The sequence below is a fragment of the Bidens hawaiensis genome, unplaced genomic scaffold, assembly GCF_021521415.1.
Source record: "Bidens hawaiensis isolate Kalapana, Puna unplaced genomic scaffold, B.hawaiensis_p1.1 tig00008947_1, whole genome shotgun sequence".
Classification (NCBI taxonomy): Eukaryota; Viridiplantae; Streptophyta; class Magnoliopsida; order Asterales; family Asteraceae; genus Bidens; species Bidens hawaiensis.
Genome location: NW_027491651.1, coordinates 654714 through 659595, shown reverse-complemented (window position 1 = coordinate 659595; position 4882 = coordinate 654714). Strand labels below are relative to the sequence as shown.

The following is a 4882-nucleotide window of genomic DNA, read 5'->3' as shown; positions in this document are numbered from 1 at the left end:
GCCGACACCTTAAACAGTTAAAGTTATGAGATCCGGGTGGAATCGAGTATAAGCCGAACCTAAGATGAGCTTAGGGGTCACCCTAGCTCAGATCTGGATCGAACGGGACGAAAAACGGTGAAAACGGTGGTGAAACGGCTGAGATATCGTTTTTCCGGCGATATCCCGGTTTTCCGGCGAAGGCGCCCCCGGAAAGGCGGCGCCGGAGTTGGGTGTACGAGGTAAGGATGTCAGAGAATGTTCTCTGACATTCTGACCTAACCCTAGTTCGTTAGCGGTGACTTAACGAACTAGAAGGAAATTCGTTAAGAGGAAGTAACGAACTAGAAGCAGTTCATTAAGTCATTCGTTAAGGATAAGTAACGAAGAAGCTTCAATTCGTTAAGCAGTTCGTTAAGGGAGAACTGACGAATGAACCCCCAGTTCGTTAAGGGTTCAGTTCGTTAAAGGACCAGTTCGTCATAAAGGTCCAATTCGTTATGAAAGAGGACGAACTAGTATAACGAATCAGCTAAGGAAAGATAACGAATCAGATCAGGTGCTAGATAACGAATTAGACTGTGATGTGATAACGAATTAGGCTTAGTTCGTTATGGAAAATGTGATGGTGAATAAATAATAATTTAAAATCTTAATGGAAAATGTGTTAAGACAGTTAATAGAAATAAAATTTTTCCAAGCTGACCTGGCAGCTTGACCCCAGCCAGGGGCTCTGCCCCCTTGGACCCTGCTAGCGGCTGCCGCCCCTAGACCCCGCTGCCAGGGGCGCTGCCCCCGGACCCCCGTTCGTTGAGGGTTGTAAATAGACTAGAAACGTGATATGGATAGTAATAGTTAATTGATATGTGTAATTGTTATATAGTTAGTCACGCACAACTAAAGAAGGAGTAACTGTTAACCGAGTTCAGGTGAGTTTCTAGCCTCATTCCTTGTTATGTTTTCGGGGCTGTGTGCATACTCGATGTGAAGTGTGAATACACTTACCTTAAGTGGTAAGTGTATGCTATAATGTTTGATGTGATATATTTATATATGTTATGAATGGATGTCTGTTGGTGCGTGAATGATCTTCGGATATTGCACGCGTAGACAGGGAAGGTTAGTCGGTGTGCGAACGATCTTCGGATATTGCGCGTGCCGTCATTCGGGAATGATCCCCAAGTGGTTATTAGTGTGTATATAAATGTTGTGATGTAACTTGATTATTATATGAATGACGTGATGATATAAAGTGTGTTGAAGACAAGTAGAAGTAGGGTGTGATAGAGGTGGCAAGGGTCTAGTAAGAGTGTTAGTAGCATGACGATAGTACTGGTAGGGTAAGCCTATGCGTGACTTCGTTATTAAAGTGGCAAAGTGGCATAACGTTATTCGTTATTAAAGTGGCATAAAGTGGCATAAGTGGCTAAGCTGTAGGGGTAATTAAGAGGCTAAGCTGTAGGGGTAATTAAGTGGTTAAGCAGTAGCAGGTTAGAAAGTGGATTATGTGTCTTCGGATACGCATATGTTGTGTGTAGTGGTTGTATGACAAGTTGCCTGATTAACTAGAACCCACTCAGCTTAGCTGACTTTTAGTATGCAGACAGGTGATCTGACCAAAGAGTTAGCATGAGGATGGCACATGGCATGAATTGAACGGCTGGCATCTGAAGACGAAAGAAATGATGTTTTAAGTGAGATGTTTTGTGTTATGGTATCAAAGAAAAGATCTAATGTTTTGTAACGAATGATTTATGTTAAAGTTTCCGCGAAAGTTTTAATTAACTCTGATTGTAAGAACTGTGTTTATGAGTAAATTCGACGCTATAGTAGGGCTACCGGGTTCGGGGTCTTACAACCACTTAGCCAAACAATATAATGCTCTCTAGAATTATGGTGGCTCTCAACAACTGCTAACTTCTAACCCTAAATGATTACTAAACATTAACTTTATATAGGGTTAGTATATAAAGCCCAAAGGCCAAGCCCAAATAAACCCAAACTAGCCTAACCAAAATCCATATGGATTTCGGTGTTACTAGACAACCGAAATCCCTAATTACACCATCACAACCATAATCCAATTCTTTAACTCGTCCTCGTTTATTTCACTTTAGTCTTGATCATGCCGTGGCCTTTTGATATGCATCAGTCTAACCAATTTATGACCCAACAAAATGCAATGATGGTTCTTCAACGTAGACGTTGATTAGATCAACCAGATTGTGAAGCTATATGGGTCGTGTCAAATAGGGAAATTTTTTAGTACGAATTGGGTTGGGTTGACCCAAAATACATATAGTTTCAAAATTTATATTATGTATATAATTAGGTTGTCAAATATGAATGTGAAACTTTATGGTTTCATTTACATTTTGGGGACTTTCAACACGTTTCCTTTTGAGCTATCTTTTATTTTTTTTACTTGTTTGGCATTTTATATACTAAACAGGTTGTGATCCAGCGTATGATTCTGTGAAACGATGGCGGAGTCTTCACCAATGAAATGCTTCGCTGAAACGCCTAACAAGAGAAATGTAATTATCATGGTATGTTATGCAATTGTTTATCATAAATCGAGTTATATTGATTTTCTAATCATGTTAACGCATTTATCAACTATCAAAATATAATGAAAGGGATAAAAGTGTTTGTCTGACTCGTTAACCAAGCATTTGGCTCCAACTACGGGGCTAGCCTCAAAACCAAGTATTGTCACCAATGAAGATGAACTTTGACAACTAATTCTTATCTAGAATGATGTATTTAATGCATAGAGCAACACATATAATAATGTAAATAAAATCCCTGTTTCTTACATAAAACCCTACATTAGTTATAAGGGTCATTAAAATGTAATCTAAACTATTTATCAAATTCGCTTATATATGAGAGTGTTTAAACCCAATATCACTTTGTGTAAATTGTCTTGTTTGAATATATAATGTAATCTTTGGGGGGTTTGTAATTAAATATTTGAAAATACTCTGTAAATCTGAAGGTATGTGTATATAATTAAATAACATACGACGAAGCTCATTGGTGGTCAATTTGACAGGTGGTCTCGAAATTTAAACATCCCTCTTTTTGAAAAAGATATAATAAATATTGAGATATTATATATAAATTTATTTGTATACAAATTTGTTGTCTTATGTTCTATTCTATTTTTGTATTATTTTCATCACATCCGAAATTCTGTCTCCACAACTGAAACATTAAACAAATGTGATTTCAAGTCACATTATTGTTTGAATATTTTTTAACTTTAAAAACACCGACTTTTGTTTCTAAAGAACTTTTATATAACTTATTTGGCTTTTGTAAATATATATCTAAAGATTTGTATTTAAGAAATGAGAACCATATAGACAAAAGAAAAACATATATTACTTACTTATAAAAGCAAATTCATGACCAAAGTCCACACATTTCCACACTACCATCCACAATTTATTCTCTTAAACACCAAAATAGTAAAATAATCAACAACATGAATTCCTTAAACCTCCACTTCAAAACCCATGATAGCACAATTGTAAACATAGTTGTCGGACTTCTTGCGACCAACCATGGTCCACTTTGGTGGTTCTTCACTCGGAACCCATGCATATATTTCAACTTGAGCCTCCTTCTCTAGTGTCCAGTGACCACTAACAATTATCACCCGATCTCCACACCCTCTAAAAGCAATACCCCAACCATCCATATTATCAGCTCTTTCAGGCAACTTGCCTATGCCATCCCACACTTTCGCATTCTTGTCATACTTTTTTACCTCTTTCGAAACAGAATCTGCAGCATACAACTCGTTATCAACCACCGCAAGCAACGGTGGAGACATCGAGTAATCACCACCACCACCAAAGGGCCACATACCAGGAACCTCCTTCCACTTCTTGGCCTCCAAATCATACTCCTCACCACTTGAAAGCGGCTTCATATCCGCCCCACCGCACCCACCCACCACATAAAACTTCCCATCCATAAACACACCAGAACTCATCTTTCTTGGCTTGAGCAGGCTAGGAAGCGTCTCCCAAGCGCCAGTTTCGCTGTTGTAACTTTCCACGGTGTCCATGGCCATTCCCTTTCTGTTAACACCGCCTGCGAAGATTGCGATCTTTCCAAGACTCGCAGACCCGAATAAGGACCTTGGGTTGTTCATTTGCGGCCCTTCGGTCCATGAATTCGTCAGCGGGCTGTACTTGAAGACAGCCTGGCCAGAAACATGTTTGCCAAGAACCAAAAGCTCGGTCCCGACCCCCATGGACTCTTTGTCCGAATGAGCAAAGCCTGTATCGCCATCGATCATCGGTAGATGCATCCATGTCTTGCTAATGGGATTAAAGGCCTCCCATTTCAAGAGGTTGCAAGAAAAATAAGCCCAGTATTCAACAGCTGGATTCTTGTTTCCCAATGAACCCCCTGACATGTTTTTTTGATGCTTATGTCACAAGATCTTGTAACTGTCTTTGATCACCTGCAAGATTTCAACAACATATATATTAATTATCATAATGACACAAGAAAAAAATAGGTAACTAGAAATGTATAATTAATTTGTTACCATATGATCTAGCTATCAACAATTAAATATATGCCTTTTTTTTACATGAAGATACATAAAACGAAAGAATTTAAAACATAAAACAAAAGATTCTAAAACATGTAAATAAATTAACAAAATCAGAGAAGCTAGAATGCTTATGCAACTCAGACATAACTATAAAAAAGAATTACCCTAGTCCTAATTGCAAGATTGATCATGACCAATATAACTTAATAGAAGGAATTCGAAAGATAAAACTTATCAAAGTGGTAAAAACAACATAAATTTTGTTTTTACCTCTTTCTCTCTTACAAATGTATGCATATGTAACAAATTATTCATCAACCGGTT

The 4882-nt window shown here is 38.0% G+C and overlaps 1 pseudogene; it reads right to left on the bottom strand.

Annotated features, from left to right (window-relative positions):
* Positions 1-3481: 3481 nt before the first annotated feature.
* Positions 3482-4533, bottom strand: LOC143530538 (F-box/kelch-repeat protein SKIP11 pseudogene; annotated as a pseudogene).
* Between the last annotated feature and the right edge of the window lie 349 nt (positions 4534-4882).